Source organism: Mixophyes fleayi, chromosome 8, assembly GCF_038048845.1.
Source record: "Mixophyes fleayi isolate aMixFle1 chromosome 8, aMixFle1.hap1, whole genome shotgun sequence".
NCBI lineage: Eukaryota > Metazoa > Chordata > Amphibia > Anura > Limnodynastidae > Mixophyes > Mixophyes fleayi.
In genome coordinates, this window is record NC_134409.1 from 127,223,550 (window position 1) to 127,236,516 (window position 12,967).

At 40.6% G+C, this 12,967-nt stretch overlaps 1 protein-coding gene across 10 annotated transcripts in view; it reads right to left on the reverse strand.

Annotated features, from left to right (window-relative positions):
* Nucleotides 1-12,967, reverse strand: part of FOXP1 (forkhead box P1) — a 508,980-nt gene that overhangs the window by 213,695 nt on the left and 282,318 nt on the right. For 9 of the 10 annotated variants that reach the window (XM_075183445.1, XM_075183440.1, XM_075183441.1 and 6 more), the window contains one exon: nt 8,975-9,110. The exons of the other annotated variant lie outside the window; for it this stretch is intronic. The gene's annotated coding sequence lies outside the window, so the exon portion shown is untranslated. The remainder of the gene's footprint in view (nt 1-8,974; nt 9,111-12,967) is intronic. 10 annotated transcript variants of the gene reach the window in all.

Sequence of the window (12,967 nt, forward strand, 5' to 3'; positions counted from 1 at the left end):
AAAATGGGCATGGTTGCGATTGTCCAAATCAACAATTAATGTGACTAATTCAGGACTCTGTGAACTACATTAGCAATATGTACAATAACAATACAAATACAAAATGTAATATACCATCATCATCTACTTATATAGCGCCACTAATTCCGCAGCGCTGTACAGAGAACTCATTCACATCAGTCCCTGCCCCATTGGAGCTTACAGTCTAAATTCCCTAACATACACATACACAGAGAGAGAGAGAGAGAGAGAGAGAGAGAGACTAAGGTCAATTTTATAGCAGCCAATTAACCTACCAGTATGTTCTTGGGAGTGTGGGAGGACACTGGAGCACCTGGAGGAAACTCACGCAAACTCCACATACCTAAGACCATGGTCGGGAATCGAAGTGGCATGTTTTTCATTTTGACTATCTTGATCGTGTTATAGTAATTTCTATATAGACTGGTGCTTATAGCTCTTTAAAGCAGTTGCTTTAATACTATCTGAATAAATTATATTGTTTTCTTAAATTATTTACATTTCCATCCTGGGACTTATAGTGCCACAAAAGCTTGTCAGCTACAGTAGAGCCTCAGGCTGCTGCTACACCATGGAATGTGCTGTATCTCTGTAGATACTTAGTAACACGCAGAGTAATAGCAATCACGTCCGTTTGGCACACGCCTCAGTCGGATGGAGTAAAAGTTGAATTTGTTTGGCTTGACGCCACTAAAGCACTACTGCCATCAATTGTCGGTCCTTTCTTCTATAATATGAATGGCGTGACAATCCCAGACACTGCACAGCTTTCATCACTATTATAAACACGTTTTACATATATTATATAAGGCAAGCAGTGCAGCTCGCTGTGGACCCTTAACCACTTCACCACCGCAGGAAAAAGTAAGCGGTAACTGGACACATGGACATGTGGTCATTTCTCATCACAACTCTGGGCTTTTTTGTTTTTTTAAAGCAAACTTAAAATTTGGAGGTGAGGGTCATTAGCTACTGTTCCAGTACAAATCCCAGCAATCGCTGCCAGTAAGTAGCGTGCTGGCAATGCATGCTGGGATTGGTAGTTTAACAGCTGGATAGCCAGTTTGTCTACTTGTGTTAACCACTGTATCTACTGAACATTATATTATTATTATTATCCTTTATTTGTTAGGCGCCACAAGAGTTCCTCAGCGCCGTACAATGCACAAACAGTAGACAGTACAGGGTATTACATTACTGAACAGTAAACAAAAATTACTGACACTTCAGGAGCTCCAAGCAGGCTAATGCGGTAGAGATGGAGCAGAAGAGCTGGTAAGGACACAAGAGGGAGGAGGGCCCTGCTCAATGAGCTTACATCCTAAGGGAGGGTGAACAAAACACAAGTACAGAGGGAGTGAGTTGGCGTATAAAGGAGGGGAGGCGGGGTTAGGTGGAAGGTGGGTAGGCTTTGAGGAACAGGTGGGTTTTTAGTGCCCGTTTGAAGGAGCACAGAGTAGGAGAGAGACGGATGGAATGAGGGAGGTCATTCCAGTGAAGGGGGGCAGCGCGGGAGAAGTCTTGGATTCTGGAGTGGGAAGAGGTAATCAGAGTGGAGGAGAGGCGACGGTCATTGGCCGAGCGCAGAGAGCGGGCAGGAGTGTGAATGGAGAGGTGGTCAGTGATATAGGGGGCAGTGGACTGGAAGAGCGCCTTGTACGTTGTGGTCAGGAGTTTGAAAAGGATTCTGTAGGGTATGGGGAGCCAGTGTAGGGCAAGGCAGAGAGGGGATGCGGAGGAGGAGCGGCGAGATAGGAAGATGAGTCGAGCAGCCGCGTTAAGATTATAGGAACATAATAACAAAGAACAGTGGTGGACCACAACCCTTATGGACCATACTAGCATGAAACATTCAGATAGGAGAAACATCAGAGTATAATCTGAAGAGAACAGCCTATCAAGAATTCTCCAGCAACCAGTGGTTAGAGGAGGTCTCAGAGACCCAAGCAACCATTATTTAGAGGAGGTATGAGAGACCCCAGCAATCAGTAGTCAGAGGAGGTCTCAGAGACCCCAGCAACCATTATTTAGAGGAGGTATCAGAGACCCCAGCAATCAGTAGTCAGAGGAGGTCTCAGATACCCCAGCAACCAGTGGTTAGAGGAGGTCTCAGAGAACCCAGCAACCAGTAGTTAGAGAAAGTCTCCGAAGCTCTAGCAACCTGTGGTCAGAGAAGGCTACAGAGACTGTAGCAACCAGTGGATAGAGCAGGTCTCAGAGACTGTAGCAACCAGTAGTCAGAGGAAGTATCAGACTCGAGCAACCAGTGGTTAGAGGAGGTCTCAGAGACCCCAGCAATCAGTAGTTAGAGGAGGTCTCAGAGACCCCAGCAACCAGTGGTTAGAGGAGGTCTCAGAGGCCCCAGCAACCAGTGGTTAGAGGAGGTTTCAGAGGCCCCAGCAACCATTATTTAGAGGAGGTATCAGAGACCCCAGCAATCAGTAGTCAGAGGAGGTCTCAGAGAACCCAGCAACCAGTGGTTAGAGAAAGTCTCTGAAGCTCTAGCAACCTGTGGTCAGAGAAGGCTACAGAGACTGTAGCAACCAGTGGATAGAGCAGGTCTCAGAGACTGTAGCAACCAGTAGTCAGAGGAAGTATCAGACTCGAGCAACCAGTGGTTAGAGGAGGTCTCAGAGACCCCAGCAACCAGTGGTTAGAGGAGGACTCAGAGGCCCCAGCAACCATTGGTTAGAGGAGGTCTCAAGAGACCCCAGCAACCAGTGGTTATAGGAGGTCTCACAGACCCCAGCAACCAGCGGTTAGAGGAGGCACACTATATACTAGTTTCCAGGGTTAGTGAGCCATAGCCAACAAATATGCCAAGCTACAGCAGTTGCGATATAGACAGAATAAAGTAATTTACAAAATAGTAAAATCATTTGGGTGGACATTCAAGTGAGCATAGTTATTTCAGGTAGAACTGCAATAGAGAATTCATAATGCAATGTTTCTCTGCACATGTCATATGCAGCCCAGTCAAAAGGACCAAGGGCCACACGTGAGGCTCCTGAAAATGGGCATGTTGCCCACCATTGACATGGAGGTCCGGATGTTATACAGTAATATTCTGTTCTCCCTCTCAGGTTTTACAGTTTATCATAGCCAGAAATGTGGAAATATACTCAAGTAAACCACCCTGTTCAAATAAAAGTTACTGTGGCCTCCCTTCCTTCAATTGTCTCATCCGTCCTTATTCCTACAATTGAATTGTTTCATACCACAGAAGTGTCTACTGGCTGTACAATTACAACACTAAGGAAAATAAGCTCTTAATCAGCATAATACAAAGTATATAGAGCACTAAAACTGATGGGATGGGCATAAATTAAGTGGAAAGGTCAGGTAACATCAGGAGAGACAGCAACACTTAACAGCCCATCCCATCATAGAAAGGGTTGAAACTAACTAACTTAACTAAAAATACAAATTGATTCAAAATCTACAGAACAGGATACATGACTTGTCATGTAATAAAAAAGTATGGTAACAGATCTATCTATATTTGCCTTAACATTTACTAATACATTTTTCTATCTATCATATAACCACTTTTATACTCTTATACATAATTCTCAGAAGCTCATGCTCGAAAGCGAACAAACAGTCAATATCAAATGTATATGCAATAAAAAAAGCAAAGCACTACTTTTTTAAGTCCTGTTTATCCATGTTTACAGATGCACCCCAATCACAACAACTCAATATGCTAAAATAATATTAAATACTATTTATAATACCTGGAATAAAATGTTCAGTTAGATCATCAGATAATGTGAACAAGTCTGATCTGGTGCAAACCAAACGTACACAATAGGAAACAAATAATTCAGATGCTGTAATCTGTTTTTCCCCCGTTTGTGTTTACAAAACAATACAAGAACACACAGTAGTTTTATGTGACAGGTGCTGACAGCGTGCATATTGCATCAGCATGGTAAATAATAAACATACTAGATAATTACACACTGAACAATAAAAACACTGAGCTCCAAACACGCACATATTCTGTACAATGACCTGTACTCAGAACTCACTTGTGTGATACAAAGGCCTGGACTACTTGTGCCTCCCCGGGTGTTGTCAAACTACAAGTCCCAGCATACATTGCCAGCTATCAACTGGCTAAGCATGCTGGGGCTTGTAGTTCCACAACACCTGGAGAGCCAAAGGGCATCCAGACGTGCACTAGCACATTCAGTGATACTCCCAAAACAGAGAATACAGAATTATAAATCATTAATAGCAGCCTGAAGAAACAAACCGAGGAAAAAGGATAAATACCAACATTATTCGTATATCGTTATACATGTACTGGGTGACATTACATATTGCTATAATATCACACAAATGAGGGCAGCAGAGAAGGAGCCCTCTCATCTGTGCATAAGCATGTGTATTTAGGAATATGTGCATTGTAACAGCTTTAGATACAACGGGATATCAATCGTTCAGACATTATTAATAAATACAATACACAGCTCTTATTGCCATTAATTGCCAATATTAATATTGCTTTAAAAAATGCAAAATTAGTCATTTTACATATACTACACGTGTGTTTATAAACGCGGAATTCGCATTTTTGCTACACGTTTGAAAGGGATCTAAGACTAGGTTAGGAACAGAGTTGGAACAGCACGATTCCCCTGGTGCCATGGAATGGTTGCAAAATAATAAAGATACAATATTTCTCAGTCTATTTTATTTTTCAATTTGTTGAACATGAGCATGTGATTTTATAAAGTTGATAAGGCATTAACAACAAAGAACAGCACCCCCAGTGGCCAGATTATCTTGGTAGTGATATCCACATTCCTAGCATTGGCCATTACATATATAATTATATATATGAGCAACTTCTCCAGTATTCCTGTTACCCTAGAAGAATCATTATAACACACGTTATAACACTGTCGAGAATTCTGTAATCCGGCCCAGATTTGTGACAGGCCACACAGGCTAAGCCTACAGGTGGACTCTTGTGTATCCACTGAATTACATTCATTTTCTTATTTAGCCTCTTAATGGTCAAGGTCATTAGTGCTAAAAAATAACTTATTTGTTTGTGTACCCAAGTGAACTTTATTTTTTTTATTATTTTACAAAAGACAGGACATTCTATTGGAAGTTTGTTCTTTTTTTACCAAAAATAAATAGACTCTTAAAACATATTTTTATTTCAGCTCATTTTAGGATTTTAAGGTAAGACATACGCATTAATAAACTGTCTCTGTAGAATTTAAAGGTAACAATATACTATGGATTCTTAAACAAATGTAATGGATTCATAAACAGCCATGTCGCTATGGTATTGTAGACTTGACATAGTAAGTGCTGGTAAAGGAGCACAGTTTTGATAGAATTACAGAATTTTAAAGCAGCAGTCATATAAAAACAGATTTATTTATTTTTAACATAAATCCCTGACAGGCTATAAGAATTATAAGAAGTTTGAATTTATCATTTACTTTTTTTTTTTCTTCAGGCTAAATGATTTATAATTCTGGACTACCATAGTAACCACAGTCACATTGTACATCATATAGTGAGCAGAGAGGCGTTGGAACTCCCCTCTGAGCTCTGCTGGCACGGTGACATCCTTCTTCTCCCCCCCTCTGCCATCACATGATGCTGAAAGCTGTGTACTATTTCTGACTTCCAGGAATAAGGCCTTATACAAACAGGGATTTACATTAAAAAATTGCAATTAAAAAACGTTAGTGATAACACATGTGAAACGTGGCTGTTATTAGCGTTTTTACTTGAGTTCAGGATATTATGGGAGGTTGCTAGGCTTCCAAAATGCAATGCTGTCAAGGCAACTGAATGGAACAAATAGCACTTAGAAAAACACAAAGCTCCTTAACGCAAGTAATAACACAAGGGGGTATGGTGTCTTTGGAAACAATGATTTCAAATTTTCAGGCCCATTCTTCTGTGTTGTACAGTGTTTATAACACTTGTGTAACTAAATGACTTGACGCAAGTGGGTGTGAGGCATACTGGAGGCAGCCATGCTGTGGCTGAACCACGATTGAGCTTCTCAATTCATTGTCACCTTAGACACAACTGCCCCATGACACACAAAGTGATGTCACTGGCTCCTAGTGACTTGATAGGCTGCAGTATTATGAAGGCTGGTCCCGCCCACAAAATGGCTGCCTCCACAATGTGTGACAGGACCACTTTAAAATCAATCAAGATGACTCCACTCATTTTCAAATATAAATTAAGATCATTCTTCATTTCATATGTCCCAGTATAACACACACAGTGGATATTTACAAAAGAAAGAAAAATAAAATAGTGGATATTTCTGAAAAAATAATTCTTAAGTAAATTTTATATCATAACAAGTAAATAAGGATGCAACACGAGGGCCTGACTCAACTACGGTAAAATAACATTATATGAAGAGGGCGGAAAAACTACTAGACTTAAAACACAGTTGCTGGGATATCTCTCAAGCTCCTCTATTCAATGCTGAGATAAGAAAAATAAACTAAATTATTTGTATTTTAACCACGTTCCAGGGACAAACCCTCCCTCAATTTCTTTGCTTTTATCAGGAAAGTAAAATAAAATCCAAGCATTTAACTTTCTCCTAGACCTTCCTGGATAGATCGCCTCTCACGCCCGCAAACAATGCAATATTTGTTTAATAAGTGATTGCTGCCATGGGTACAGTAAACAAGAGGTCCAGCTTTGGTGTTTATGAACAAACACACCATCTTGCAAGATCAATTTAACATTAACCAGGTGGAATAATCAACAGATTTGTAGGTGACACTCAGGGCAGGACTAGTGTAAACAGAACAAGGGAGGAGACAGGGGCCACTCTCAGGAAAGGCAAGGTCGGGAGGCAAATGTATCACAAAATAAACAGCCGGGAAGAACTTAAGACAAACAAACAGTCATTCTTCTGACATTCAGAGAGGCAGAAAAGGTTGCAAATTACATGCATCAGCTGCTGACCACCATGAAATCAAACTGGTTTACAGACCAGAACTTCTTGTTTACACAGTGCCATGTTTGCTTATAAACAGCAATGTGCAGTTACCAACTTGGAATTACTCAGTGTCCTATTAAAAAAAGAAAAGGAAAAAAAAAGGAGCTCAGAAATCCTGTTAACTGTTTGTTGCATAAACAAGAAGCAATTGTTTCCTACCTAACAGAATTGTGAGAGAGCTCTCCCAGACATAGCAGCTACAGCACCCCATTCGTAAATCCCACCAGCCCATAGTGCCAATGACATCACCATCTGTGAATTGACAAGCTGCACCCCTGAAGAAGCTGTCTCTCTCTATCCCGGGACGAGAGGCAATGCCAAGAGAGAGGAACAATCTCTCGTTTGGCAAGACAGGGTTAATTGTTTAAAGCATATGAAAGAAACATAAATTTAGGAGATATTTCCTCTTTGAATCTGTGGAAAGGTGGTAAAAGGGACATTAACTTGTATGTGTTAACCTTGTTTCACATATACTTTATTGCAGATGTCTCTGTTACTTTTGTGTTGTCGTTAACGTTCTGATTGGCTACAGGTTGTCTCTAGTCCAGCCACAGCGTAGAAATAGGGGCTGCAACTGCAACTGGACTCTCAAAGATCAACACCATGACCCCACCAAGCTTCTATCCAGGGCTTAAAGCAACAATCCCAGGAAAAAAAATGAATTGTGTTTTTGTTTTTTGTACATAAGTCACTATGGCAGGCTATACGAATAATTTTATTTACCATTTTTCCTTGGTTTGTTTTTTCATGCTCCTCTTAATTATTTATAATTCTGCACAATGTCATTAGCTTACCATGGCAACCACAGTCAAATGATGTAGGGAGCAGAGATGCTTTGGAACACCCCTCTGAGCTCTGTCTGCCCTGTGCACTGTAAAGTCCCCCCTTCTTCCTTCCCCCTCTGCCTTCACATGATATGCTGAGAGTTGTGAGCCTGTGTCATTCAGCAGTACAACCCAATACCTCTGCAACAACAGCAGCTATCTTCGCAATGCAATAAAGTGCATCCTCAGAGTGCAGAATAGCTGTTGCCTTGCCTGGTTCTATGAGGAGTTGTGTGTGCCTGGAACTTCAGAGAGAAGAAGGGAACCTATATCTCAGGTCCTGGATAGTGAGCTCCCCACAGGTCCCGGTCCTGATCTTGGAGTTGGCGAAACACTGAATGCCAATATGGTGCCCATGGTGTTAACCAAAGGTAGGTGCCCTACTAATATTTCACTTTGCCTACTTTGTATCGAAATTAATACATCTGTATTGGATGGTGTCGCCTCCTGAATGATCTACTGGATTGTTCAACTACAGCAAATTAAACATTCCTGAATGACGTTACATTCCTTCCTAGCTTGGTATTATGCGTACATCTACCTCTACCTTTTATTATTTTCCCTATAACGGGTAGGTCCACATCGAACACCTCTCTAACCCCAATTTTAAATCTTTCCCTTTACTTTATCTAATGGACTGCTAAAGAAATCCATTTCTATATACATTTGTACAGAAAGCTTTCTGTATGTTCCATGATGGCGACTGCTACATACAGCAGATTAATGGGATATCTGAGGAATCACAGTTGTTCTTGCTGCTTTTGAGAGTAGACCTGTGTGTGCGCCAGTGTGTGCCTACACGTCCCACCTGTCACCTACATCTCCACTTCTGAGGACACTGAGGCAGGAAAACGTATATCAGACATTTGTATAAAGGGGAGGGGAACGCAAGGAAGCGAAGGAAACACCAAGGACCTCTCAAACTTACCCGAGGTAAAAATAAACAAATGCCTCATGCATCAATGATGTCCCTAGTCCCTACCAAATGAATAGGCTGCCTGCTCATGAATATTGGTCCAGGCCACCACTGTTTATAGGGGAAAGGTCAACTTTAAATAAGTTTAGATAGTTAAAAACCTTTCTATCCACAAGCATCATTTCACGTAAATGAAAATTCTACCTGGTCGCTTTGGTTTTCAGGACGCAGGATTCCTTTGGTCTGTTTAACGGCTGCTTGTTCTGCGATCACAGCACCATGCTATCCACATCAGACCACTACCATGGCCAATAGAAGGGGGAGACCAGCGGCACCAACACTGTACATAGAAGACACAAAACAGTATAAGTGGCCCTCGCTCATTACTGAACCGGGAATATACAAGACTACAACAAGTGGATTTATTGTACCTAGTAGGGTAAAGATGAAGATTCTGTGTAATGTCCTAATGGTGATTTAGGTTTCTGGGGTTATCAGTGACACATATCAACAATATAGTCTCCAGCATAGTGGACAGATTTAGCAAAATTCCAATATCTAGTATATATCCCTATATTGTTAATATATGGCATGGTTCACCTGGAACTAGAGGGATAGAACATTGTATCATAAATGTCAGCACATAGAACAGTCAGAGGACAGGCAAGGGTTAAACTGGGATTTAGGACTTTGATCTTTCTACCCCTGGAGCACAGGTTCCAGATCAAAACTATACCCACAGGGAAATCATTTGATCGTTATACATGCATGCTTTGTAGAGATACAAAACCATTTCTACATTCCCAGTCTAGTTAAGGTCCAGCGCTACAATTAGTAATTTGTTTACCTTTGTATATTTTCCCACCATTACTGAATACTTCCTTGTTTTAAAGACATAGGATTCCGCATGCATATTAATGTGCATTGGGCATTGTTTGTGATTGGTAACAACAAGAGACTTAGTTGAAATCGAATGAAGAACGGATTCTGCGATTTTCGAGGCTTTCAGTCTACAATGCCCAGCGACACCTTGTACATTGAGAAACACTTTCCAGTTTACACGATATCCACCAGTTCTTAAACATCCCATTCTACAGAGCGAACTCTCATTTTTGTGGTTAGTGTTCATAGTCTGTCACATCATGTGGGGCCTAATCTGCATAGATGGTCTGTAGGACATTCTAACGTGTTTTATTTCTGGGAACATTATATCACACTTGCCTTCTTTTTATGTCTGCCCTCCAGGAGAGAAGGGATGCAGAGCCCCACCCAACAAACGTGGTGGGTGGGACTTAATGATGCCATTCATTGACAGGGTAAAGGATGAACTTGAAGGCATCACTACACCTCTTCACCAATGCCATTAAGTTGGCGGAGCTGGAGTTAACACAATTTGCATCATCCCAGCATAACCCCGGCCAGAATACATACCGCTCAGCGCTCTTCCAGTAGTTTAGCCTAATCTCCCGACAGTTCTCTCAATAACCTGGGAGTTGGCGTCTATGCACTATGCATTGGTTATTATAAACAGCAATATATACTTTGTAAAGATCATCTAACTGAATAAATTCTGAACAAATTATGTCTGAGAATTTTTTTTTCCATAATACATTGCTTGGCACAGACAAGTATCCTACCATTTTCACTGACAATATAGCCACAAGGGGCGCTGTTCCATTGCAGTCTATGGCTTGTGTCACTTTACCCACTAGGTAAAGTAATAACTTAGCAGTAATAACTACGATGATGATTATATTTATACATATATATACATATATATATATATATATATATATATATATATATATATATATGAGCATGTGCCATTGTGAATTACATTAAAGATGAAAGTGAAAATAATTTCTACTCCTAAACCCACTGTATCTTTTTTTTTTGTCTAAGGTGGGAAACTACAATTGATAGATTATGATTGTTGTGGTTTTAAAACAGGTGGGCAACCAGTGGCTGTCCTGCTGTTTCTGAAGCTACAAGTTCCAGGATGTCCGGGCATGCTGCTACTTGTAGCTCCACAGCAGATCTCCGAGAACCACTAGTTGCTTAGTCCTGCTGATGTGTGTGATTACTTTTACATTATGTCCATCACTGATCTGTCCATCTGTCTATCCACCTATCTAAATATAGCTTTACAAACACCAGTTGATGCAGAACCTTTTTATAATCAAAGCTGTCAATCATAAATTCTTGGCTTCAAAAGGTGATTGACAGTTATGCTTCCCGAGAGGTATTTCTGGATGTACAGGCATGATTGCACTGGCCTCGGAGGTGGACCTGGATGTCTAGGAGGTTACAAGTCATTAAGATACCACCAGCCCAGGTGGCATTTGCGGCTTGTCCCTCTTCCTACAAGTGGCCTTCTCTATAGAAGCAGATGGAGCTGTATAATATATATAACGATTAGACTTCTCTGTATCCTGCATTATATATTAGCATGTTTGTTGAGCTTATGTTGTGTAGAACAGGAACAGTCAGAAGATCTCTGACAAACAATACATTGTTGTTTGTGTGTACGTGGAAGAGAAGGGCGGGGTCCTTATGGAGAACTTTTTGACATGAACGAACGTGTTATATTTATGAGTGTTTACTGTACGGAGTTTTGTATTGCAAACAAAAGTATTGTCTGAAAACAAATAGGAAGGAGAAAAGCTCTTTAGTTATTTTTACAGCTTTATATAAAATTTGCAGGGAATGCTGGAAAAGAATACTGATAAAAGGGGGACTCGATTTATTGTAAATATGCTTTGTTTATTCAAATAAATTGACATTTTATTTATTGACAAAGGGAAGATCCTATTTTATTGCAGTCCTAATGGTTTACAATGTACACACTGTGGAGGCAGCAATTTTGTGGGTTGAATCAATATTCCTAAGAATGCAGCTTATATGTCCTTAATGTCACTAGTTCCTGAATATTGGATCTACCTATACTTTGTGTAGAGCAAACGTTTATAGTTTTACATGTCTAGAGAGTGCAGGTAATAATGATGGTTTCTGAACCACTAGGGGACATTTACATAAAGCGACAAAATACAATGGGAACACTTACAATATAGAAAGACGTTTTGTATCCCAAAACAACCAGTCTTTTGTTTTCATTTTCTAAACTATGTTGGAAAAAATAACAAGGAGAATTCAATTGGCTGCAATATTGTACACCATCTTTTTCTTGTGCACCAGATTTTGTAAATGCCCCCATTGTATTTTTTTTGCACTACACACTGGGGGCCTGATTTGTCTTCAGACGCAAGTCCATTTGGGTGCCGCATGTTGAGTGAAAAAGCTCTGAGAATGGAACTGGCACCAGTGATCGCAATTCATGTCCAAATGCAGATGACACTTATGAGTGCCTACAACTTGAAAGGCGGAACAGGGGTGGGAGGGGGCAGATGGACGTAGGCAATGTACAGTAACGGCATGTCTACAGCCAATTCAAGTTCAGGCCATCTTGTACGTATGTGTTTTTTAGCCGTATCATTAGCCCCAGCTACAGGGCAGGTGTTGAGTTGGGTACACACTACATAAAATTTCCCCTGAAGAGATGTTTTATAAGATTTACCGTCAGATCTGTGCCCTTCATCCGTCATAATCGTCGGCTGAAAAGATGGTGACTCTGCACACTCCATAGAGATCTATGGACACTGCCGGTCCTGAGTGCGTACACACTGCAGGATTGGAACATTTTAGTCCAGTTTAAAAATCAAATGAAACGATACGATCAGCTTTGGAACGATAACCGTTCATCTTTGCAGTGTACACACTAATGCGATATTGGGCCGAACGATTGTTTATCGTTTGAATGGCCCGATAGTCGGCTGAAAACACTGCAGCGTGCATCCAGTCTAAGTGCCAACTGATAGAGATGACTACACGTATGTGTGCCTGAACATGTGTTTGAGAGTAAGAGAACCTCTACAAATGCATTTGATGTACAGTACACATTAAGAACATCCTGGTCTATGTAATGCATGTAAAAATAATATATATATTTTTTAAAAATACATTTTTATTTATGCTGATAATATTAAGAGTTGTTAACTTATTTGATCAAATATTTTTCTTTGCATGTGTCCTGATGGGACTTTACGACGCATCTATGCATGTGCGTATCCGGCACCACATCTATATACCGCAAGTAACGTATAACAAGAGCATATTTATTCCCAGATTCAAATGGAAACA